This window comes from Symphalangus syndactylus, chromosome 22 (assembly GCF_028878055.3).
Source record: "Symphalangus syndactylus isolate Jambi chromosome 22, NHGRI_mSymSyn1-v2.1_pri, whole genome shotgun sequence".
Lineage (NCBI taxonomy): Eukaryota > Metazoa > Chordata > Mammalia > Primates > Hylobatidae > Symphalangus > Symphalangus syndactylus.
Genome location: NC_072444.2, coordinates 63,853,810 through 63,881,523, shown reverse-complemented (window position 1 = coordinate 63,881,523; position 27,714 = coordinate 63,853,810). Strand labels below are relative to the sequence as shown.

The window sequence follows — 27,714 nt, the reverse complement described above, 5'->3', positions numbered from 1 at the left end:
AGTCTGCCTGCAGACCTTCAAGCCCAGAACAGATTTAATTCTCATCCATCATCAGAAACACAGATTCACTGGAAAACCTTAATGCATCTCATTTTGTTAACAAATGATGAATTTAGAATTTGTTTTTTTTTCTCTTATATATGACAGCCAGTTGTCAGTTTAGCTCAACAAATACTTGTGAAGGCCTCTTACTTGTTAGACCTTGTTTCAAGTACCAATGGAATACATAAATAAATCCCTGCATTCCTAGAACTTACATTCAAGAGGTGGGTAGGGGGTGGAGATAAAACAAATGCAAAAAATATTAAAATACAGAACACAATATAATTGAGAATTAAAAGATGTGGGTTCCTGTGTCATTGAGCCAAATAGGGAAATTTTTATGAAGGTTAGCTTCGTGTATAGAGCAATAGCTTTACATTTAAAAAGAAGTAATTGTTTTTACTTTCATATGCATGTGTTCTTTGCAGAAAACATCATTCATGGGCGATAACTGACATCATTTTGCAAATAGAAAATTTCATGGAATAAAGCAAGAGATAAAGCTGGAAAATTGTGCAACCTGGATGAAAGCTTGTGACTCCAAATACGTTTTTGTTTTAAAAATATCATTGCGTAATCCCGGGTGGATTTGGGAGCTCGAATTTGGGTGTTGATGATAGAAGCTAGAATATGGATGTGAGACTGATGGGGGCTGATTATTGAAAAATGGAAGTGGGTATAATAGCAAAGGAGAACATTTAAAAAGAAAAGGAAACTAAGAAAAGAAGATTGGAAGAAAAAGTTATATTTAAAGAAAAGGAGCATAAGGAAAAAAAAAAACAGAAACAATAAAAAAAAAACTCCCCAAACTAGTGAAAGAATTTGGGGAAAGAAATAGACAAGTACCATGTTTACTCAAGAAGAAAGACAATCACAAGAAAAATTGGTGAGTCAGAAGTGAAAACTGCTGTATCCTCAAAACCACCACACTGCCTAATACCAAGCATATTCTCAATAAATACTATTTCAATGAAAATCTGACTCTGGTTTACATGCACTGTCTTCCTTACAATCAGTCTTCTTGTTTGGACTTAAAAACTTGAATGTGTCTTCTGGTTTGAAATATCTTCAATATAAAGAGTAATGAAAGAGTTTTGAAACACGTAATTCTGCCCTTAATTTCACCCTCGTAACTCAGCTTAACACTACGTTCTCTTTACACACAAAACTCCAATACAGGATCTTAAACTTGTCAGCAGCTTTAGCTAGACTCTTACTGTAGTCCTGACTCTACTCCCACTCTTGGCATACTTTCACCTTACTTTCCCTTACTCTACCTGATCCCAACTAAGCAATGATATTCTTTTCTGATAAAATGTTTCAATCAATTACATTTTAAAGTTGTTTACAGATACTGATTTGTCTCTATCCCAACACAGAAAGGCCACTAGGGAAAATGAGCTCACTGTTGTTTAGAACAGAAAATCTTTCATGCCTCCAGTATATGACAGATAAAAGAATTGAGACAGAAAAATGTGTAGTGACCTGATTAATTAGCACTGTTTGAGTCCAAATCAGCATGAAAATTTGTGTGTCCCCATTATCAGCACACAAGACCAACTTAACCTTTTACACTTAGTAAAGTTTTTCAATCTCAATGGTTCTTTATGCCACAAACCTCTTCACAATTCCTATTCAAGCCCTACCCCAAGTGGGGCTCCAGCTCTAGCGCCTGCTTACCCTTTCTCATATTCTTTTCTCATATAATTTGAATTGTCACATGGAGGGGAATTGCCAGTACCATTTCACATCATGCACATACAATTCCATCGTAATTGGATCCTCTACTCCCTATGATCACAACCGAATTATGGTTCTTTTCCTTCCAGCCATGTGTTTTAAAGATTGTGAAATCTTTCCAATGGTGTGGTCTTTTCTTCGTATTTTGTTCACTTCTCCATAAAGTCTCAATGACTTAGATATGCTTTTTCCAATTAATTAACAACTTGTTTCTTCTAAGTAAATTGATTCCTCTTTTCTTTTTCTGCATCAGAGATGTTTTTCTCTAAGCTCTGCCCCAATTTATATGACTCATGCAAAATTGTTTTTATTATTTTGTGAATATAAGTTCATTTTACCCTACAAATCTGCTGGATGTTCACAAACATTTTTAATCTCTAAATATCCATATAAGTATAGTTTTGTAAATACTCATTTAGGTCTTATGAAGCAGAAACAGGAACCAGTGGGAAAAATTTTGAATCCTCAGATTATTTCAACCTATAAAAAATATATGCAAAAATCAAATTGAAATTTAAATTAGAGCCTCAACCACAAGAGAGACAAAGGTATTTTCAACCAAGGGAATGTACCATGTGTTTAAAAACAGAAAGGAATCTTTTACAGAATTAGGAATCTATACATTCAACTCATATATGGGGAAGAAAACTATGTGAACTACCCAAATTAAAGTTATTTAATAACAAAACTAAAGTGGAAAAGTATTTTAAACCAAATGTTTGGAATTCCTTTTTTTTAATACATAAATAGTTAAAGCTATGTTCAATTTTTGACCTTCAACTTTTATTGAAAAGCAGTTTTTTCTCAGCAGCCCCATGTCTGTACTTGAAAAGAAAAAGAGAGACTTAGGCTAAAATTCACCAGATTTGTTTTCCCTACCATACCTTTTACTTTAGTTCCCTTTTCAGCTGAAATCACCAAGAGCAGATTATCTTATTCTATAGCTAAAAGTTATAGTGAGACAATTTAGAATGAACACACCACAGTTTATTATAAGTACTGTGAAAAGTAAAGATATTAAAAACATTTGAAAATTCGAGACAATATATATATTCTCATTTTGGGGCTATCTTTACCCATAAATCTGGAGGGACTATTTTGTGTATCAGCTCAGTCATATTATAGTTTAATTCTGTCAAATTATTTGTTGTTAAATTTTGGACACATGGATTGAATAAATACCAAATATTTTCCAATTTAGCTTATGCTTCAAAACAAGGACTTTCTATAATACTTACAAAGAATGGGCAGTATTGCCTTAAAAGTAAAATGGACATAGTAAACAACTAGGTAAAGGTACAACCAAAAGGAACTAGAAGGAAATACCATCAGAGAGTATGGCAGAAATCCATAAAATTAACAACCCAGATGCATTCTCAGAGGCAAACACAAGACAAGCAATTATTGAATGTTGAGCTATTGAATATTGTAGAAGTGTCACGCAGCTGTCACAGTGTGGTAAAAAGATGGAAATCAGAGGCTGAGGGTCAACAAACGGTTTAATAAATGGACGCTGAGAGTTGGTTAATGACCTCGAGAGGAGAAGTTTGATTTTAGAAAATAAGTTTTTGTGGTACGTAGCACCCATGTAGTAAAAAAAGTAACCAATCAAGTCCAAACATGTAAAAAACATATTTGTAACCTTTCCCCAAAGATATATGATTCCATTTCCAATGAATGTGTGTTAGCCAACAACTTTCCGATCTGTTATTTGACTCACTGAGATCTACTTCCTAAGAAAGATGAAACTTCATAAATTATAGCTTCAAAAATTGTGTAATTTTATGGCCTACTCTCAATGAATAATTAGCTTTCCAGTTAGAATTATTTTCTCGTCAAGTTTTCACAAGGCACTCCTCCCCCTTTTTTGATATGATCACCCCAGGGTTAAATCATAGCCATCATTCAAAAATTACTCTTTCCCTGGGAACCCACCAGAGTCTGTTTATCACCATAATCACTTCATAACATTATATATGTTGAGGATGTTTGAAAGAAATTGTGACCATAAATAATATCAAATTTTAACATTTACTGTGCTAATATTTTTATGAAACAAATTCCAAATAAAGAACCCAGCATTTAACAACTCCCTTTCTCCAACTCTAAACTACATTTCTTGCATGGTCCTTACTCCCTATGCATTTTAAAACCTAAGCTGTCTTTCCTTCACTGTGCATTGGTTCTCAAAAATGCATTCCTGAAATTTGCTGTAGGGTGACCAACCAGTCAAATGTGCCTGGGAATGAGTGGGTTTCAGGATGCAGGACTTTCAGTACTAAAACGGATACGGTTTCAGACACACCAGAAGTTGGTGACCAATTTTTCAAAGACTATTTTAAATGTAATTTTAATGATGAGACTTTCTTTGTCTCATCAAACAAGGTCAACACCATCTTCTAATATCTTCTTACAGCACAATGTAAACTTTTCTTCTGCCACATGGGTCTCCTAGTTATTGCCTAAAAATTCTAGGGAATTTCCTTTAGAGACCTCACTATTCACTCATTCTGGCCATTTTTGTACATAAATAATTTTTTCTTTTCTTGTGGGTTATTTTTTTAAATTTTTTGATAATGGAAAGATGAAGCTGAAAAGTACTACAAATATACTTTTACTTCTGGTTCAGGATGATTGACCAAGCATACATATTTACCTTTTTACATTTCTAAAGATTCACTTAAAAATAGCAAAAGAGATATAAATGAAGAAATGCACATATCCAACAACACTGGATAACTGGAGCAGCTTTCAGTAGCATTAGTGGAGCAGAAACATTGAGAAATATCTTCAAGATAAAGAGTAAGTTTGTCTAGTTCAACCATTGTGGAAGTCAGTGTGGCGATTCCTCAGGGATCTCGAACTAGAAATACCATTTGACCCAGCCATCCCATTACTGGGTATATACCCAAAGGACTATAAATCATGCTGCTATAAAGACACATGCACACGTATGTTTATTGCGGCACTATTCACAATAGCAAAGACTTGGAACCAACCCAAATGTCCAACAACAATAGACTGGATTAAGAAAATGTGGCACATATACACCATGGAATACTATGCAGCCATAAAAAATGATGAGTTCATGTCCTTTGTAGGGACATGGATGAAACTGGAAAACATCATTCTCAGTAAACTATCGCAAGGACAAAAAACCAAACACCATATGTTCTCAGTCATAGGTGGGAATTGAACAATGAGAACTCATGGACACAGGAAGGGGAACATCACATTCTGGGGACTGTTGTGGGGTGGGTGGGGGAGGGACAGCATTAGGAGATATACCTAATGCTAAATGACGAGTTAATGGGTGCAGCAAAACAACATGGCACATGGATACATATGTAACAAACCTGCACATTGTGCACATGTACCCTAAAACCTAAAGTATAATAATTTAAAAAAATTAATAAAATAAAATAAAATAAAAAAGAGTAAGTTTGTATAACAACATGTCAGCCTCATAATTGTGAAAGAGGAGACCACTAGAAAGTAGGGGAAGAGCCTGTAATTACAGAAAACAGGTTCTGGAAACAGAATGGACCCCACAAAGCCATGTGTAGAGTAGTTGAGAGTACTAAAGAATGGTAGGACTTATCCTCAAATCAGGTAAAAGAAGTATTTGCTCTCAGGCTAAAGACAGAAGGAATGCTGTCTTCTAACTCAAACAGATTTTCTGCATGAGGGATTTAAAAAAAGAAAATATAAAACTAAAGTTAAGAGCTATGAATGCTAGAAATATGTATCAACAACCACACACTAACAGTTCAAAAAAGAAAGAAAAAAATAGTAAAAGAAGAAACTATTTGAAAAAAAAGACCCAGTTTTTCCCAGAATTAAAAATGATAAAATTTTATGATTTAAAGAGTTCACTGAGTTAATAAAAAGGAGATAGAACACAAAATATAAATATATAGGATAAAATAGGCTAGATAAATGATGATGGATAGATACAGACATATGCTTAGACAGATTGATAATTATGAGATTTGAGAACATTGAAGATGAAATAAGTTGAAAAAAATCTTAAAGTCCCTTGACAGGAAGAGCACAACACTAAATGGAATAAGAATCAGAAGAGTATCAATGTTCTTTTTAAAGCAACTCAGGATACAAGAAAATGATGAAATTATTTTTGAAATCTTGAAAGAAAATAATTTTTTAGACATTCGGGGTCCAAAAGTTTTATCACACAAGGAACCTTTAAAAAGTATTCCTAGAGGAAATATCCAGAAAAAAGTAAAATAAATCCTAGAGGATTTTATAGGTATATGGGAAGTAATGCTGTACAACTGACTTACAAAGAAAGCTGTTATCTAAATGAACAAGGAGCAAAAGAAAACAAACAAAAGAACATAACTATAAGCAACTCAGAATAAAAATTCTAGTTCCTGTTGTAGCCTGATTAATACATAAGATATTTCAAACACCTATCTCAGTTATTGATGTATCAAATAGAAAAATGTATAAAGATATTTCACACGTTCTAGTGGACATAGAACCCTGCAGCTAAAAATTATGGAATATAAGAGTTTTTAAATCACATGGAATTGTAATGTTCATTAACTACAGTCTAAGCAAAAAGTAGTCAGAGCAAACTTCAAAAAATGATTATAATGCATTCTGTGTTTCAGACTTCAGGGCAATTAAGTTAGAAGTCAGCAGCATAGATAACATAGAAATATACACTAGAAAATTACACATGCTAAATGTATAATGAATCAAGAATGGAATCAAAACATGTTTTAGGAATTATTTACCCCCAAATGATCTTGAAAATATACCGTATCAACACTTGTGTATTGAAGCGAAAGCCAGGCTCACACAGAAATTTAGAACCTAAATTCATTCGTTCAAAAAGAAGAAAAACTGAAAACCAGCTAAGTGTCCAACAAAAGTGTCTAATAGAAATTAGAAGTTTCCATAAACTAAACACAAATCAAGAAGCAGAAAAGAAATAAAATGTGAATATATAAAATTAATAAATTATAAGCTATGAGGCAATGGAGAAGATAAAAAATATATCAAATCTGCATCTTTAGTATCCAATAGAATGAACAGAACAAAACTAACATTTTTTAAAAGTGGGCGCCAAAATACTTATTTTCAAGCGGCGTATTTCTTTGCATTAAAAACTCAAGTGATTCAACTAAAAAATTATATTTAATCTGAGTTTAATAAAGTGGTCCTTTGCAAAATAATATAGCTAAATTATAAGTTTTATCAGTATAGTAAAAAAACCTTCTTTTTTAATCTTACACAATATCTAGAAATAAGTTCACAATATTTAATTTGATGCAATTCTAATCAGTAAAATTCTGTAAAATTAAATTCTATAAAAGATGAGTAATAAGTGGCTTTTTGTGTCTGGCTTCTTTCATTTAGCATAATATTCATTTTGGATGATTTCTCGTCTTAAATGTGTTAAGGTGTATTTTATGGACTAGAATATGCCCTATTTTCATGAATATTAAGCTTGAGAGCTTAAGAAAAAATATTTATTTGATTATTGTTTGAGGATATATTCTATAAATGTCAATCAGATCAAGTTGATTGATAGTGCTATTCAAGTCATCTACATGCAGTTTTCTTCCTACTTGACCTATCAATTATTGATAGAGGGGCACTGAGGTCTCTAACTGAAATAAGGAATTTGAATGTTTCTGCTGTCAGTTCTGTAAGTTTCACCAATGTGTATTATAATACTATATCCTTAGGTGCATAAACATTTAGGAGATAATTAGGTTCAAAGGAAGAAATTAGAGCCGTGTGCTCTAGATCTCAATCTCTCTCTCTCTCTCTCTCCAACCCCCCCGCCCCTTTCCCTCCTTCCCTCCATCATGTGTGGACACAGTGAGAAGGTGGCTATCTGCAAACAGAAGAGAGCTATAATCAGCAATGGAATGTGCTGGCTCCTAGACCTGTGAAAATTAAAGGTCTGTTATTTAAGCCACTCAGTCTAGGGTAGTTTGTTATAGTAACCTAGGCAGACTAATACAGTTGGCTCTTATTTTTATTAATTGTTGTATGTGGACCATTCATATTCAAAGTGATTATTGATATAGTTGAATTAATATCTACCATGTCTGAAAGTGGTTTCTATTCATTGAATTTGTTCTTCATTTCTTTCCTCAGACTTTGTTTTCTACCTTCTCTAATTTTAATAGATCATTTTATGTGATTTTATCTCCTTTCTTAGCATATCAATTAGGTCTTTATATTAATTTTTTAGTGTTTACCCCAGAGTTTACAATATACATTTTTAACTAATCGAATTCCACCTTCAAATAACACTAATCACTAAATGCAGAGCAGGTACCTTGTAATGGAGCATTCCCAGTTCCTCTTCCCTAACCTATGTGGTATCCCTGTCATTCATTTCATTGATGCACATGTTATAATTACACAAATCACTATAACTATTATTTCTTTAAGCAGGCAGTTATCTTAAATCAATTTAAGAACAAGAAAACGAAAATATTTTACTTTACCTTTATTTATTTCTTCTCTGATGCTCTTCCCTTCTTTATATAGATCCAAGTTTCTAATCTATGTTATTTTTCTTATATCTGAAGACTTTTTTTTTTTAACAGTTCTTGCAGCGCAAGTCAGCTGGCAATAAATTTCCTCAGGCTTTTTTTTTTCTTTGGTTTGCCTCCTTTACATTGGCAGCATAATTGTATTGGATATAGAATTCTACAGTTGAAAGTGTTATTCTTTCAACATTTTAAATATCCCACTCCACTCTGATTATATGGTTCTTGCTTATATGGTTTCTGATGACAAGCTCAAAATAATTCGTATTCTTGTTCTTCTATTGGCAAGAGTTTTTCTGCTCTGGCTTCTTTCAAGGTTTTATCTTTGTCTTGGTCTTCTGAAGTTTGATAATAATAGGCTTAGACTGTTTGTGTGTGTGTGTCTGTGTGTGTGTGTGTGTGTGTGTTGTGTTTCTCTTTGGCATTTGTCGGCTTCATGTTCTCTGAAACTCGTGAATGTGTGATTTGGTGTCCGTTACTCATTTTGAGAACTTTGCAAATATTATTATTTCAAATGTTTCTGCTACCCCATTCTCCCTTTCTTCTCCTTCTGATATTCTTCTTACACATACATTTCACCTTTTGATATTGTCCCAACATTCTTAGACTTTTAAAAAATCTTTTTATATCCTTGAATTTCGGTTTGGCAAGCTTCTATTGCTTTATCCTCGGATTCACTGAATTTTTTGTTCTTTGCTATTTTAAATCTATTGATGAATTAATTAAAGTCATTCATCAGAGTTTTTAGTTTTAATTTCTAGCCTTTTGTTTTGATTTTCTTAGACTTTCTTCTCTCTGCTTACACTACTTATTGTTCTTTTGTATCACCTACTTCTCCCAGAACATTAACTATATATTCTTGCACATGGTCTACTTTTTCCTTACAGTATCAATGATAGTTATTTTAAATTTCCTGATGATAATTCCATCTGTGTAATAGCTAAGTCATTTTCTGATGACGGTTTTGTCTCTTCAGAGTGAGATTTTCCTTGGCTTTTAACCTGTTTTGTAATTTTTGTTGAAAGCTGGACAGATTGTATTATGTAATTAGGTAACAGGAACTGAGATAAATAGGCCTTTAGTGTGAGGGTTTGTGTTAGCTTTGCTAGATGTTAGACTCTGTTTAACTTTTTGATGTTGCTGTTGTTGTTATAGGTACCAGACGCTTCAAATTCCTCTAATGCTGTCATCTTTTTCTTTCATATTGTCTTCAGGATTCTCTAAAAATAGCTCCTTACAGACAAGTCTGTAGCTTGCAGATCTTTCAGCTGTAATCCAGTTATGATACTGGAGCCTTGTTGGTGTGGTGGTGTGAAATTTTCTATATTCTTCCAACTAAATTGCAGTCTTTCAGTGGGCCCATGTCTCAGCAATGGGACGATCACAAATGTTTCTCTAGTGGTATAATATTGTACTCCCTCCTCCACACTCCCTTCCTTGGCTGAAGAATTTCAATCTATTTCCATGAAGCACTGTCTCTTATTGACTATTTTTCCCCCTTAAATGAGGTAGGAAAACCAGAAATATCTCCCTGGAATGGGGAGGAATTTCTTTCCTGAGCTATGATAAGATGTCTGGACTGAGTTTTGTCAAAGGCCTTTAATCTGGAGAGTAGGCCTTTGTTATAAAGGACATTCTAGCTACTCTTCTCTTTTCCCTGCTAGAGTCATATAGTGCTCTTTCTCAGATCCTCACATTAAGAACTTGGTAGGGCTCATGGAGAAAAAGCCCATGAAAGTTTGCAGACCCTCCTAAGACTTCAGCTCCTAAGAGAGTCTTAGTCTCATACTAATCCACACTCGGCCTCCTTAAGTACTCCAAGCAGTAGCTTCTAATCTACATATGCAGATCATGGCTGTTCTCTGTTTCTCTGAATGTGCCTATCTCTCCACATTTCAGAGGGCCAGATTGCCCTGTGACCTGAGTTCTCAGAGTGCGAAGAAAAGTCCTTATTTTCAGTTAGTTCATCTTTTGCTTGTTGTAAGATGGAGCGACAGTTTCCAAGCTCTTTCCCTGTCAGAGCTGAAGCCCAGTTGTGAGCTTTTAAGAATTTTGTTTATATTTTTAGGAAATTCTCTTACTTTGTAAATAAGTTTTAAAAATCACACTCGAAGAATGAAATTGGTGCTTAAGGAGGTAAGTATCAGATACCTGGAAAATGTATGGACACACACACGTGTTTGTTCTCTAACAATGCAAAAATGAAAAAGAATGTGTTTAAAAATAGAGATTTAAATACCATAGCAGATTATGTTTTCCAAAATCATTAATTGCCTTCAGTCTTGGAAGAGTAAATTCAATTACAGAATGCTCCTTTTATTCCTATTATTAATCAACCCAGTCTGATATGTATGATAGTTCATATGTAAGTCTATCTACTCCATGAGATAGTGTGAAAGTGTATCTTGGTATTTCCTAGAGTTGCAAACACAGAGCTTTGCATATAACAGGCACTTAAAAAATGTTTTAAAAATTAAGCCAAAGACAAAACTTCATCATTTTGCTTTCCAAATATGTAGTATAAATTTACAAAGCATAAAATAATTTGTACTTTTTAATCACAGATTTCCTGTTCTTGGTATGTAGGATAAGCTCTATAAATGATTTATGGGCTCATTAGGCTGATCCTCAGAAATGCCTAAAAATTTGACCCCAATTTTGGTTCCACAATACTGAGGTTTATACTTGAGAAAAATTGGTTTAATGGACTTACAGTTCCATGTGGCTGGGGAGGCCTTACAATCATGGCAGAAGGCGAAAGGTACTTCTTAAATGGCTGTGGCAAGAAAGAATGAGAGAGGAGCAAAAGTGAAAACCCCTTATAAAATCATCAGATCTCATTAGACTTATTCACTACCACGAGAACAGTATGGGGGAACCACCCCTGTGATTCAATTATCTCCCACCAGGTCCCTCCCACAACAAGTGGGAATTATGGGAGAACAGCTCAAGATGAGATGTGGGTGGGGACACAGAGCCAAACCCTATCAGTGGTCATACTGTCCTTTCAGGTTCAGAGAAAGGGATTATGGAATCTACCTCTTGATGGAGGAGTGACAAGGTCACAAAGTAAAAACAGCATGTCTGATGGGAGATGATTTATGCCATTTTTGGAAAATGCAATTTGAGCAAACTGTCCTCTGGCCACAAAAATTTACATTATTCTGAAATATAAAATATATTTATTCTCCTTCTTCTACAAACTCCCTGAGCCTCATCCTTTACAGTGTCACTTAGAAGTCCAAGATATGCCACCTAAATCATATTTAGGTGTAAAAGAAGCTCTATAGATGAGGCTACTCAAGCATAACACTTTGAGTAACATTCCTCTCAACTGGAAGTCGTGTGAACTAAAATGACAACTCCTCCCCTAGTGCCTCCAACATGCAATGGTGAAAGAAGCATAGGTTAAATGCTATAGCCAGTCCCATTCAAAAAGGGAAAAACGAGTTACACAAAAGTCATTATTTCATAGCAATTCAGACATGTTGGGTATATGTTGCCAGTTCTTTAATTAGTTGTTTACTGGCTGGGAGGTGTTCTTCGTGGCCTTCACTCTCTCTTCTGGCCTCTTGGTTGTGCCTTTTGAGTTAGCCTTTCTTTTCCACAAAAGCACCTGTTTGTAGCTAAGTAATTATCTCAACCTGCTTTTTGCCCATTTAAGTTTTGGGCACCCAAAACACCTGTTTTCTTTTTCATTTTTTTTCTATTTCTTTCAGTTTATGAGAATACAATCCACTTATAAACTTTGTGAGTTTTCTGTGAATCAATTTATAATTTAGTCCTTCAAATAAAACTAATGTCTACAAATCACTTAAACATAAGACTTTCTCTACCGTAGTCTCCCTGTAAACCTTCTGGAAGGATAGACCTTTAAGATACTTAGAAGTCTTATTAGCTAACAAAGAGCTTACCATGAGCAGGTTATTTATTGAAGGAATGTATGGATGAGTTAGTTAATATATTTGTCAAGTTTGTATATTAAAAATTGGGGTGGGGACTTAGAAAATAATTTTCAAGAGAGAACATCTTTTTCTATATAAAAACATGAATTGTCAACCAGAACTTCAGAAATTGTTAGATTATGAAATTTATAGTAAGAGAAATATTCACCTCATTTTCCTACAAACCATATTTATTTGTAGACATTTATGAGTAAAAAAAAATACATCTTCTGTAAAAACAAACAAAACAATTTAAACTATCTTATGTCTACAACTAAGTCTAACTCTAGAAGGTCCCAGGCTAACAGAAGGTAGTCTCAACATGATTTAAGGGTATTTCCTCTTCACCTTTGTTATGACTTACAAGAATGTCAAACTAAGAGCTAAATAAATTCTTATTTTCCCCATCATCTATTCTTTTTAGCTTCTGGGCAAAACTATGTGTGTCCAATATCTTATAGATTGCCTTAGTTTGCTCAGGCTGCCATAACAAAATACTGGGTGGCTCAGAAATTTATTTCCCACAGTTCTGGAGGCTCAAAAGTCCAAGATCAAGATGCCAGCGAGGACGTTTTCATTCTAAGGTGTCCTCCTTTGGCTTGTAGATAGCTGCCATCTTACTGTGTGCTTATATCACATCTATGTGCACACACAGGGAGATAGATCAAGCTTTCTGATGTCTCTTCTTATAAGTGCACTAGTTTCATCATGAAGGACCCACCTTCTTGACTTCATCTAGCCCTAATTACTTCCCAGTGGCCCCTTCTCCAAATACCATTGTGTCCGGAATTGGTGGGTTCTTGGTCTCACTGACTTCAAGAATGAAGCCGCAGACCCTCGCGGTGAGTGTTAACAGTTCTAAAGGCGGCGCGTCTGGAGTTTGTACCTTCTGATGTTCGGATGTGTTCGGAGTTTCTTCCTTCTGGTGGGTTCGTGGTCTCGCTGGCTCAGGAGTGAAGCTGCAGACCTTCGCGGTGAGTGTTACAGTTTGTTTTTTTTTTTTTTCTTAGACGGAGTCTCGCTCTGTGGCCCAGGCTGGAGTACAGTGGCGCAATCTGGGCTCACTGCAAGCTCCACCTCCCGGGTTCATGCCATTCTCCTGTCTCAGCCTCTCCGAGTAGCTGGGACTACAGCTGCCTGCCACCACGCCCGGCTAATTTTTTTGTATTTTTAGTAGAGACGGGTTTCACCAGAGTGTTACAGTTCTTAAGGCGGCGCGTCTGGAGTTGTTCGTTCCTCCCGGTGGACTCGTGGTCTCGTTGGCTCAGGAGTGAAGCTGCAGACCTTTGCGGTGAGTGTTACAGTTCTTAAGGAGGCGCATCTGGAGTCGTTCGTTCCTCCCGGTGGGCTCGTGGTCTCTCTGGCTTCAGGAGTGAAGCTGCAGACCTTCGCGGTGAGTGTTACAGCTCTTAAGGAGGCGCATCTGGAGTTGTTCGTTCCTCCCGGTGGGCTTGTGGTCTCTCTGGCTTCAGGAGTGAAGCTGCAGACCTTCGCGGTGAGTGTTACAGCTCATAAAAGCAGTGTGGACCCAAAGAGTGAGCAGTAGCAAGATTTATTGCAAAGAGCGAAAGAACAAAGCTTCCACAGTGTGGAAGGGGACCTGAGCGGGTTGCCACTGCTGGCTTGGGCAGCCTGCTTTTATTCTCTTATCTGGCCCCACCCACGTCCTGCTGATTGGTAGAGCCGAGTGGTCTCTGTTGACAGGGTACTGATTGGTGCCTTTACCATCCCTGAGCTAGATATAAAAGTCCTCCACGTCCCCTCAGATCAGTTAGATACAGAGTATGGACACAAAGGTTCTCCAAGGCCCCACCAGAGCAGCTAGATACAGAGTGTTGATTGGTGCATCCACAAACCTCGAGCTAGACACAGGGTGCTGATTGGTGCGTTTACAAACCTTGAGCTAGATATAAAGGTTCTCCAAGGTCCCACCAGAGCAGCTAGATACAGAGTGTCGATTGGTGCATTCACAGACCCTGAGCTAGACACAGGGTGCTGATTGGTGTATTTACAATCCCTGAGCTAGACATAAAGGTTCTCCACATCTCCACCAGACTCAGGAGCCCAGCTGGCTTCACCCAGTGGATCCTGCACCGGGGCTGCAGGTGGAGCTGCCTGCCAGTCCTGCGCCGGGCGCTTGCACTCCTCGGCCCTCAGGTGGTTGATGGGACTGGGCGCTGTGGAGCAGGGGGTGGTGCTCGTCGGGGAGGCTCGGGCTGCACAGGAGTCCATGGAGGGGGTGGGAGGCTCAGGCATGGCGGGCTGCAGGTTCCGAGCCCTGCCCTGCAGGAAGGCAGCTAAGGTCCGGTGAGAAATTGAGCGCAGTGCTGGTGGGTGGGCACTGCTGGGGGACCCAATACACCCTCCACAGCCGCTGGCCTGGGTGCTAAGTCCCTCATTGCCCGGGCCAGCAGGGCCCGCCGGCTGCTCCAAGTGTGGGGCCCGCCAAGCCCACGCCCACCCGGAACTCCCGCTTGCCCGCAAGCACCGCGCGCAGCCCCAATTCCCGCTAGCGCCTCTCCCTCCACACCTCCCCGCAAGCCGAGGGAGGCGGCTCCTGCCTTGGCCAGCCCAGAAAGGGGCTCCCACAGTGCAGCGGTGGGCCGAAGGACTCCCCAAGTGCTGCCAAAGTGGGAGCCCAGGCAGAGGAGGCGCCGAGAGCAAGCGAGGGCTGTGAGGACTGCCAGCAGGCTGTCACCTCTCACCATCATATTGGGATTAGGGTTTCCACACATGAGTTTTGAAGGACACATTCAGTCTATAATGTTATGTCACTGGGTGCCCCAAATTCATATTTTTCTAACATGCAAAATACATTTATTCTATTCCAAGAGACCCTAAATTCTTACTTTATTCCCACGTCAACTCTAATGTCCAAAGTCTCATCCACTTATCATCTAAATCAGATATTGGTGAGACTCAAGGTGTGATTCATTCTGAGACAAAATTCCTCTCCAGCTTTGAACCTGTAAAACCAGACAAGGTATGTGTTTCTAAAATACCATAGTGGGTTACAAATAGATAGACACTCCCATTCCAAATGGAAGAAATAGAAAAGAAAGAAGGGATGATGGGTTTCAAGCAATTTCAAAACATAGCCAGGCAAATTCTATTAGGCCTTAAGGCACAAGAATAATTCCCTTTGGCTTGTTGCACTACCTTCCAGGTCCACTGAGGAGGTGGTACCATTTTCTGAACACTCTGGGGCAGCAGTTCCACTCCAATGGCTTTGTAAGATGTGGGCCCCACCCCTATGGCTCTAGGCAGCCCTGCCACCAAGGCACTGCTTGGTCAGATGCTCTTTGGTTTGTTGAAACTGAGGTAAAGCCCTACCTTTTGAAACCAAGGAGGCAGCCCTGATGACCTCCGAATCACCTTTAGGATCATTCTTCCCTTTTCTTGAAAACTGGTGCATATTTGCAGCCAAATATTGTCTGATCCTATAAGATCTAAGAAGTGTGACAGTGTTCCATCATTTCATCTCACTTTTTTTAAACATACCACTTGTTTCATAATCAACAAGAGTGTTTTTTAAAAGGTTTAGATTTTCTGCTAATCGCAGACCCACTGGATTAGAATAGATGACAATGTTTCATTATCCAAGAAATAAGCATTTTCGCCTAATTCCCAGTTAAGTCTTTCTTATACTAAATTTTGTGAACCACAACTTAGATTTTAGAAATAAATGTCACCAAATGATTTTTATTATGACTTTTTAAAATATATATATCTTAAAACATGCATTCATTTTAAATTCTGCATGAACTAAAGACATCTCCATTGCTAAAGGCAGCATCTTCATGATGTGTCTGATTTTCTTTTGGTTCCTGATGGTTTTTCTTTTTTTTTTTTGGAAACAGAGTCTCGATCTATCACCCAGGCTGGAGTGCAGTGACATGATCTCGGCCCACTGCAACCTCTGCCTCCTGGGCTCAGGTAATTCTCTTATCTTAGCCTTCTGAATAGTTGGGATTATAGGCACACACCACAATGTCTGGCATTTTTTGTGGAGACAGTGTTTTGCGATGTTGCCCAGGTTGGTTCCGAACTCCTGGGCTCAAGCAATCCACCCATCTCAGCCTCCCAAAGTGCTGAGATTACAGGTGTGAGCCACCACACCCACCCTTATTCTAATTTTTAAAAATATGTAATGAGTATTTTGTAGGCACTATGCTAAGCACAGTTCCTTTACCATCATGGGAATTTCTTGGGAATAAATCTGAGAATTGTTATCATGCTTCACATTTGGGTGGAATTCGAAACAACTAAGGTCATGCCAAACAACTTCAAATAAATACCACTTTGAGACACCATTTTCAGTGAACTCATATAAGACAGTATATTTTGTGAGTGTTCTGGCTAATTATACAGTTTCATTTACCAAAAGCACTCACTTTAAGGTGCAATGTCTCCAATGTGAAAAGGGCTTTATCTTGAAGCAAATCTTCACTGTAAGCACTCCCCTCATCCTGTAAATTACCAACACTAGAACCATGGCTTTATGCTAATGACAGTGGTAAAAATACTAATAATTCCTGTCAAGATTATTTAACATGGAGACTACAATACAATTTGGATGTTCATCACTAAAGACAAATACGTGGTTATCTTGATGCTTTTGCCCAAGTCAGGCTCTGGGCTGCACTAGCAGCACTGATAGCTAATCCCCATTCTCTCTTCATGATCACAGGCTTCCTCCCTGCTTCACTAGATTTTATTAAAATCAATATTAATCAAAACATACAGTGTAATAATGTGCAAAAAAAGATTAACCTCCATAAAGCTTATTCTGAATGAAACTAAACACACATTACCATTTTTCCAGAGACGTGCAGAGAAGTGCACCTCTCTAAATCACAGAGCTGAGAAATTGAGTACCTGGTAGTATTTGGGAGACACTCAATTAGAGAGCATCATATGTACATTTTCATATTTGGGCTAGAAAGATAGCTACCAAATTTAGCTGAGGACAAGTTCTGGTTCCTAAACTTCATGCATTCCAAAATAATTAGCATCCTTTGCTTAGAAAAATAAGCAAGAATAATAGAACTATAGTGATATAGTAACGTTATTGAGATTACTTATTACAACTCTTTCCAAATACTTTCTGTAAATCTAATTCCAAGAAGTTTGATGAAATTCCTAGGAATTTAAGTATTACACCTTAGGTGCCCTAAGAAGTTGTTGATTTTCTGAAAATTCAGAGAAAGAATATTATTTCTCTCTCCAGTAATGTTTTGTTTTTTATATCAAAAGCATACTTGCTTTTTAACATATTTTGTGAGCTATTTTCCCTATAATGGCACATATTTTTCTATATGCAATTATGTTACTTGAGTATATACAGGAACTTCAGAAAGTAAATAATAATTGGAAGAAAATAATGAAAGTGTTTCAACCTATCATTGAAAATTATATTAATATGTTTTATTGTAACATATCTAGATGACATAAGTTATATAATACTCTACCTTACTCACCAATATTTTATCAACATCATTTAATTTTATAAGCCATGCTCTTTAAAATGTATCATTGGCTTTAAAAATGTAAAAAATTCTCTTCTTTATTAATTGCCTTTAGATATTGTTAGATTTAACAAATTATGTTTTTTAATATCACCACTTAAACTTTTTAAATTAAAAAAAATTACCACTAAAACTTTCACATTCAGTTTGTTTTCTTCTGCTAAGATAGAGCAGACACTTTTAGGTTTCTGACTCAATATCCATCCTATCTCCTTCCTCTTACCTACAAAATCACAGAGCCACCATTCTTCATAACGGCAATGGGTCAGGGGAAATGGATCCCATCTTAGGGACTCTACGTTGTCTAAGCTAATCATAAAAATTCCACTGTCTTTGCTAGTGATTGGTTTAGAAATGTGCAAAGCCAGCTAACTAGGCATTCAGGCTAGTCTTCACTAGGTCATCTAGGAAAGTGACACAGGAAGATCTGGCCTCTTCTTTAGGACATTGGTGTGGTTGGATGAAATGTCTTGAAGTGTTATGACAATTTATACTTGAGTCTTAAAGTCATACCTTGGAGTAAGGCATATCCAAGAGAATCTGGAACTGCCTCCTCTACCTCTGTACTTTCAGTATAAGACAACGATAAGCCAAGTTTCTTTAGTTGTGACTTTAACAAACTCATACCCTGGATGAAGAAATGGTTTGAGACTACTTTAAGCATATAAATTATGGATCCAGGGTAGATAAAAGCATGGAATACAAAAAATATTGGTTAAAAAATGAATCCTTGCATATGTTTGTGTTTAAATAATTATTGATGAATAATATTTTTAAAAAGTCACTGTAAAACAAAATTCTATGTGACCAAAATACATAGTATGGAAAATGGGATAGAAAGAAAAGTTAATGTATATGTAAATTTTTTATATCTTTTGTCTTTATTAAAGTCTTATCTGAACATAATCTGAATATACCCTGTGGAGTCTTGGGAATGCCTTTAATTGTCTGATCCTATGGAATTGCTGCAGGTGCCCACACATTTTCAAATCTAGATCAAATAGGTGATTTCATAAAAAAGTAAAATTTACCAAAATTACTAAAGAAGAGAGAATATATCTAACCCATCAACCTCCCTTAAAAACAATCAGATGATAATTATGCAAGGTTTAAATACATTCAGATGAGATTCCATCACTTTCAGAGATAAGGAACTTCACCTAAAACAAATTCTTCCTTGCATCTAGCTTAATTCTTGTCTAAATACTGCAGGTCACAATCATTATGTTTCACAGCAAAATAGAAAGAGGCTAAAATTATATTAGAGATAATGTTTAACTTTTAAAAACTGTTAATTGTGCAGCAAGCAAACAAAAATAGAAACCCAGGAGGTTAATGATTTTTTAAAGCAAGCTATGCATGAAAAAAAAATACTGGGTTTTAAATACAAAAGAAATGTCTAGTTCCTTGGGTAGAAATCACTCCTAGACAGATTCTTTTTGTACTGCTTACAGCTTACTGATATGGAGAATGCCTTGGTAGACTTGGAGGACTGTAAATTTTGGTAATTTTTTTAAAGATATAATCATACTCATGTCTCAGAGTAAATAAAAGCACCTTGAAAACATTGTTTTTCATCAGTAATCTTATAATCAGGATATTTGACTCCACAGACTGTGCTGATATTAAATGTTGCAATGTGGATGAGATCAAATAAGCATCTTTGCTAAAACAGCTAAAAATAAGGTAAGATAATGGAAAGGCAAAATTAATAGTGGATAGGCTTATCCACCTTTCAAAATCTTGACACAGAAGAAATATATGTGCATTGTTACCATACCTCACTTCTCTTCTGCTCCTCCCTGCCATTTTCTGGTACTTAACATAAACTTCACCTTTTAAATACTGGTTTCAAAGCCATCCCTGCACTTACAAATAGCATGAAATAATATACTGGATTGTAAAAAAAAAAAGAAAAAAATCAATAAGAGGAGGGCAAAACAAAGAGAGCCATCAACAGAACAGGAATCCTTTGAAGCATTGTTGAAAGATGTAACCCGTGGAGAAACAAACATTTCAGAAAACCATGATTTAAATGCCTAGAAGTCTTTTATAGGGGTGGGAGAGACTCCAGGGCTTCTGATCTCAGAGTGTATAAAACGGATCTAAGACAAAAGAGTTACTGAGATATCTATCATGGCGATTAATATAGGAATGATATTTGAAGTAGCTAGGCCAGGTGGCATTTGTCCCTTTCTACATGTGCTAGCAGCAGGTTGCAGTACATGTGCATATAGGTTAGACGAGGGACAGTGAGGATAAAGAGGCAGGGTCACATCTGTGGTAACTATTGACCACAGGAGGATGGGAAGTCTACACACACACTTTTGTAAGCTGGTGGCCTGCCACTGACAACTGACAGAAACACATTGCTGAAAATAGTACAGCTAGATGTACTAGGAATCAGAAATCAAACTCAATAAATAGGCAAGTATTCTGCAACCATTGATATGAAGTGGAAGGACCAAGCTCACAAAGCATTTTTAACTCCCAGAGAAAAATAAATACTGTGGTGAAATTTCAAATTAAGAAAGATAAAAGGAATGCCCAAAACAATTTCAGAAAATAAATTTAAAAAATCAGAGGAGCATCACATTTTTTTATTATCAACACTGAATGACGGAATGCAGTAGAGCAACATCTTCAAAATGCTAACAAAAAAAAGTGATCCTAGAGTAACTATACCCACGTCAACATACAAATTAGAGGGAAAAATAAGAACACTTTAGAATATGCAAGGATTTAGAAAGTTTAACAAACTCACACCCTGGATGAAGTAATTACTTGAAGCTACTTGTAAGCATACGAATTACAGATCCAAGGTAGATAAAAAGCATGGAATATAAGAAATATTGGTTAAAAATGAATCTTCCAATATATTTATATTTAAATAATTATTAATGAATAATATGAAAAAGTAGTCACTGGGAAATAAAATTTCATGTGACCAAAATTAGTAGTATGGCAACTGGGATGGAAAGAAAAGTCAATGTACATGAAAACTTTTCATATCCTTTGTCTTTACTAAAGTCTTATCTGAATATACCTTGTAGAGTCTTGAGAGTACTTTAAATTGTTTGATTAAATTGTCTGGAATTGCTGCAGGTGCTCACACATTTTCAAATCTAGATCACATAGGTGATTTCACAGAAAAGCAAAATTTACCAGTATAGCAAAAGAAGGAATTAAACACAGAATACCTGGAGGAAAATGAAGATATAGACTAAACATTAATCTCTAATATAGGAATTAGGCTAAGTGCATTTTATCAGTGTTATGTAACAGACATTTTCTTTGTTATATTAACACTTCAGAAAATAAGCAGTAAAAAGATGAAAAGCATTCCAACACAATCTCTAAACCTTACTCTATCACAATTCCTAAAGAAGACAAGCATAGCACAAAAAATAAATATTCAAACTGCTCTTAGTTCTAAATACAAATATAAAAGTTTTAAAATATTAGAAATCATGATCAATCAATGAAAAAGAGTGTCAAGACTAGTTTAGCATATAAAAAAGTAACTCATTACATTGAGATTAAAAGGAAAAACCCCTTGTTTTATTTATTTTTCTTTTTTTTTTTCCTTAGTCTCTGGGGTAGCTGGGACTACAGATGGGCACCACGATGCCCTGATAGTTTTTTCTTGCTTTGTGGTGTTTGTTTGTTTGTAGAGATGGATTTTGTAGAGATGGATTTTGCCGTGATGGCCAGGCTGGTCTCAAACTCCTGGGCTCAAACAATCTGCTCACCTCTGCCTCCCAAAGTGCTGGAATTATAGGTGTGAGCCACCATGCCTATTCCCATTGTTATCTTAATAGATGTAGAATATTGGCTTATTAGAAACATTACAATTAAAAAGGAAAAAAGACAATATCATTATTAAGAAGAGAAAAAATGCTATTATATATGGTAAGCGCTGTTATAGTCAACATTTTCTATTTACATTTAATATGGTAAATAAAATAAAAAAGTATAAAACATAAGAAGTATACATATCGGGAAAGATAAGAATATCACTATCTTAGATGCTACTAAATGTTTCCTTAAAATCACAAGAAATAAACTGAATACAGTTTAAGACAAAAGAGAGATTGGATATAGCTGTGAAAGGGTAAACCATTTAGAATGTAGCATTGAGAAAGTGGCTATCCACTTATAGAAAAATATATCGTTAACAAAGTTAAATATGTGACAAACTTAAACACATATTTGTAAAATATTTAGCATTAAATAAAAAGCACCTAAAGCCAGTTTTTAAAATAGGGAAAAAAAGGTAGCAGAAGAAAATAATTAAGGGCTATGACTAGGTAGTTCACAGCGAATTTAAAACAGCCAACAAATATGTAACAAGAGTGATAATTATAACTTCTTTTGTTATCTCAAAGTTTCCAGAGAAACTCATTAAACTGAGACAAAACAAGGGGTGTTAGATATCACTCATTCTGAATAGAATTGCTCTGAAGAGATTTGCAAAGGTGCCAGCCAAAAATATGTTCTGCTAACGGTAACCAAGCACCCATCACCAGTCTAGATGAGAGGTTAAGTTTGAAGCTGCCTCAGGGTAAATTTCTCAGGAGAGAGTTGTTAGTGTGGTCTGGGTTGCCTTCTGAGTGAGGCTCAGAGCCTTCCTCATATCAGGCCGGGGCTTCTAGTTGGATATATGGGGACCATGGGGAAGATAACCAGACTGGTATTGTCTTAAAAGGGAATCTTTATGCTTGCAGTTAGGATACATTATCCTCTACACTGCCCTCAGGAAGAAGAGCAGACCATTAGCAGACCATTGCTCTCAGGAAAAATAACTATTAAAAAAAAAACAAATAAAATACAAAACCTCCGGATTGAAGGCATCAGAGAAATATAAAGGCAGCATAAATGTGAGGGGCTAAGATACTAGACAGTAGAAAATTTTTGCAGAGCTTTTATGGATATTGCAAACCAAAAAACAACAACAACAACAAAAAATAAAGCTCAGGGATACCAACAAGTTGTGATTCATGAGTCCATAATCCAGGAGTGAAGAGAAGTGCAGTGAAGGAAACTCAACAGTCTGATCCCCTATTCTCCTCAAAGCATCACTGATTCTTAGGCAGCTCAGCCTAAGACGCAGAGATGTTGGGCAAAACGAAGCTACTAAGAGGCTGCAAAGGCAAGGAAATTTATCTACAGGAGAAACAAAAATGGAATACAGATCCACTAAAATGGACAGATTCTTGTGAAATCTCAAGTTTTCAGTTGAGATAAGTTAAAGACTGCTCTCTAACAGTAAAAGCAATTTAGAAATAGAGAAATTTATAGAGACTAAATACTAATTACAAATAAACTTTATCCTGCTTATATTGAGATCTGACCTGATTCTACTTTAACTACCTAGAAGAAAATAAATAAAATCTTTTTTGATGGAATATAGCATAATTTAGATCCCTTACAGTTATTAAATTTTAATGCCCGACAGTCATTCAAAAAATAGTATATAAGCATATTTAAAGGCAGTCTGAGACAATATCAGATAAAGGAAAAGGTCTTCAGGTGACTCAGATAGTTCAGTTATTAAATATGGACTTTCAGAATCATTAATGTGTTCAAGAAAAGATATGGTAATATAGAGAATTTCTGAAAAGAAGTGAAAACTACACGAGAGAATTAAAATTACATTGGAAGTGAAAAAAGAGTGAAATTAAAAATACAATTAACAAGATTCATTAACCTCTATAAAGAGCTATTAATGTTCCGGAAGAACCATAGAAAATAGCTAGACTGAAGCATTAAAGTCATATGATACAAGATAAAAAGATCAAACATGTAATAAGGACAAATGAGAGAAAACTGCTCAGGAGTAACGCTGAAAAATATCACAGCTAAAAATTTGCATTATTGTTGAAAGATATGAAGCCACAGATTCAGGAAGCATCATGTACTCCAAGAAGAATACAAAGAAAATTGTACTAAGTACATTACAGTAAAACTATACAAATCCAAAGAAAAAATAGAATAAATAAAATTTTACCTTAAGAGAAGCAACATTCAACTGTAAATTGACTTCTTCAAAGAAATGATAGAAGCTAGAAAACAAAAATCACTTGCTAAAGGCTGAATGGGAGGTAAATAAAAACAATTTCAGAAAGTAAAAAAGAAATACATTTTCTTGCCAGCCAATCAAACTAAAAAGAAGAAAGGATGAAAACAATTTATTGAGGCAAAAGAAATGTGATGCTTGGCAGAGCATGGAAATTCAGGAAGAATGCCATAACTATATAATAAACATGATAACTAAGTGGGTAACTAAAAGGAAATATTGATTCTATAAAATAATAATATACTGAGAGATTTAAAATACAAATAAAAAATAGGAAAACCATATTAAGAGTGGGGAAGACAGTGGAATGAAAAAGTGAGTATGTAAGCTGTGCCCTCTTCACATAGGAAATGTGCAGCTGGGAAAGGGGAAGAGTATTAAACTGAACAATAAGTACTAGTGTTGGTCTCACATTACAAAGAGTTTCTGAAACTACAGAGATGAGAATGTCCTGAAGACTGAAATAACCAAGAAAATCCATGGAGTCGGCCCCTCATTTCATCCAGAGGCAGAAAAGAACAAATCCAAGGAGATGATGGTGAGTGGGTTGGCTGAGAACCAAAAAACTTGAGTGGTTGGTTTCTGCATTACATCATCTTAACTGAAGTTCATTCCATTAACTTTTTATATGAGAAAAAAATGAGGTAGCATAGGAAGTAATCAGGAAAATGTAAATTAATGTATTGACATCATTTCTCACAGGTTAGATTGGCAAAATTTAAGAGACTGATAAAAATCCATTTATGTAAAAATCCATTTATGTAAAAATGAATGGAAATTAGAACTTGTCCACAATGTTGATAAGAACATCCAGAAATAGTTTTGGAAGGTAATTATATATATATATATATACACACACACACACACACGCACGCATAAATACATATAGATACAAGAATATAAACAGAGATATGCAACATTTCAAAACAAGTTTTTCTAACTTGAAAACCCTACAAGTTTAGAACAATATAAGAATACAAGCTCCATGAAATCAGAGGCAATCTAAAGAAGGGCTTGAAACATGATAGTCATTCTATAAATATTCTTCGAATGAATAAGGTTCTATTTATGTACAAAATGGAGGAAAATAAAGATATATTTAAATATTTAATTTTGTATAGTTCTGTATTGTGTGAATTTTTGAAATAAAAAATTTAATCACATAGCACTTAAAGTAAAATAAAATAAATTGTAAGTTAAAAGTACATGCTTTATGTATACTAGTTCTAACATTCTGCAGCTTTAACAAATCTACCGAGCTACTAATCTGCTAACATCCCTGGACATCTTTTAAATGAAGATAATAAAATACAACTAATTAGATTTTTGTGAAAATAACAAGTGAATACCAATTAGCCAACTGCTTGACACATTGTACAGAGTCATTAAATGGTGGCAGGATATTATTTATCACTCTCCTAACCTCCAGTGTAACCCAATGTCCTTTGCTGACCTTTTTTTAATCCAAGTTTCTCCAAGATGGAACCTCATCCAGGACTGACATAATGAACTATGCCATCACTTTAAAGTATCTTCCTATTCAGTGAAACTATTTATTAATGACTGTTTTTAAGGAGAAGGAGGAAAAAGACTTAGCTGTTTATCTCAAGTCATACGACAAAATATATTTTAAGATCAAAGGTTAAATATTCAAATAACAAAACAGAGAAAAATATGGGCAGTATTAATACGAACTTCAGAGGTGTAAAGACTTTTTTAAGCTTAACAAAAATGGAATAAATAACAAGAAAAACAAGTAATAGAATTGACTATACAAAAATATAAACCTATTAAAGACATTAGGCCTAAAAAGCTTTCAACAAACATGCCAAACACAAGTTTAATGCACTAATTTTTAAATGGCCCTGTGTATCTATCATAAAACATAAAGAAGCCCTTGAAGACGTTTAGACAAAAGACAAAGCATATAATTTACCCTCTCCCCAAATTCAGTCTTATACTTCGTTTATAAAAAGTATTATTGATACTTCTTAATATTAAAATAATTTTATGTGTTATATTTTCCCATTCATCCCTGAAGCCAAACTGTCACCAAACAACCCTCACCAGGTGGCACAACATCCCCTGAGTTGTGTGCAGCTGTTACACCCTTCCTCATGGGAAGTCACTCCACCTACCCACCAGGCAACCTGCTCCCTTGGCCAGAGCTGAAACTGGCACTTCCTCCTGGGGAAACAGTGCCTTTTCAGAGGCTCATTCCACTCCTCACAGTCACCACTACTGCACTCTGCACCTGGAGACCAGCACTAAAGCAGCACACACCCTTCTAGGGAAACAGTGCTGAGGGGGAGCTGTGCCATCCACCTCTCCCATCAGCTGCTGCACCCTGCCCCTTGGGCCCTGAGCTGAAGCTGCACACTCCCTACTACAGAAATGGTGCTTTGGTGGAGCTGCTACACACTGCCTCTCAAGAAAACAGTGCCTTGGCGGAGTTACTCCAAAAATCCCTCTCAGTCACTGCTGCGCCCTGCCCCATGGTACTCAAATCGAAGCTGCACAGTCCCTCCCAAAGAAATAGTGCTTTGGTGCAGCTACTCCATAAACCCCTCTGTTACTGCTGCATCCTGTCTGCCTGTGCCAGAGCTGAAGCAATGCAGGACACCCCAGGGAAATAGTGCCTTGGCCGTCCAGAGCAGGCATACCCCTCTGCACCCCAGCTAAAGCAGAACCTTGCCTCCTGAGAAAATGGTACCTTTGCTGCTGCCCAGATCAGCCACATATCCCTGGGGCTGAGTTGAAGCAGTTTGCTAACTCCCAGTAAATGGCATCTTGGCTGCACAGAGGTGTCACATACCCTAATACCTAAGCTGAAGCAGCACCCTGCAACCCAGGGAAACCATGCCTGGGCCATCCAGAAAAGTCATGCCCCCAACATCTGAGATCAAGTGGGACAGCAACCGTTAGGAATCAGTGTCTTGGCTGAGCTGAGCAGCTATGCATCCCAGGGCTGAGCTGACCTAGTACCACAAATCACAGGGAAACAGGAGAGTGGCTGATCTGAGACATTCTATCCTACAAGCTAAACAACTCATATACCTTATGTCTCTGGACATGGACTAGTAACCTAGATTTGGAGCTTCTGATACACCCCTTTCCCTGGGTAGTGGAGTCACTGTTGTGCTGCTTCCTGACCCCAAGGGCTCAAACAACAGCTGTGCTCTGAAATTCTGAGGTCTTTGCTGCTACTGAGCTTGGCCTCACAGAGTCTAAGATACTGCCAAGCCTTGCCATTTCAAAGTCTAGACTCACTCCTATATGGAGTCTCATTCCCTGGGACTCCAGTGCCACTAAGCCCTGTTACTCAGGTTCCTGAATTACAGCCATACCCTGCCTCCCAGACCCAAACCTTCAGAGCACCTTTTCTTCCCCAGAGTTGGGCCAGTGCTATACCATGACCCCAGGGTCATGCTACAATGCAGCCTCTCAGGCCCGAACTGCTAGGGCATACCTCAGAGTCACAGATCTTGACTCTGTAGGCATCATAAATCTAACCTAGCCACAGAAAGCAAACCTGAACCCTAATTCCCAGTGTTATAATAGGATCACAAGACCTTGAGGCTAGGACCTCAATCCCACAGCTGCTCTGAGCACCTACACCTGGAACTCAGCACTGCTGCAGGTGCTTGCAGGCCATATCAGACCTGATAGCAAGAGCCAGCCCTTTGGTTAAGTCTCCCCATTGTGTGGAAAACAAGAACAGGAGGACCCCAAGATATCCCTTTTCCACCAAGAAAATCAACAACCTACATCACTGCCATTGCTGCCACAAATGTCTACAGTCCAGGCCACTAGGGGTGCCCACAATTATTGCTGACATTAAT

General features: G+C 36.7%; 1 long non-coding RNA gene across 1 annotated transcript in view; it reads right to left on the bottom strand.

The window, feature by feature from the left end:
* LOC134735604 (uncharacterized) overlaps positions 1 to 27,714 on the bottom strand; it is a 249,597-nt gene that overhangs the window by 105,252 nt on the left and 116,631 nt on the right. The window contains exon 3 of the long non-coding RNA XR_010118858.1: positions 11,035 to 11,097. This is a non-coding gene — a long non-coding RNA (uncharacterized lncRNA). The remainder of the gene's footprint in view (positions 1 to 11,034; positions 11,098 to 27,714) is intronic.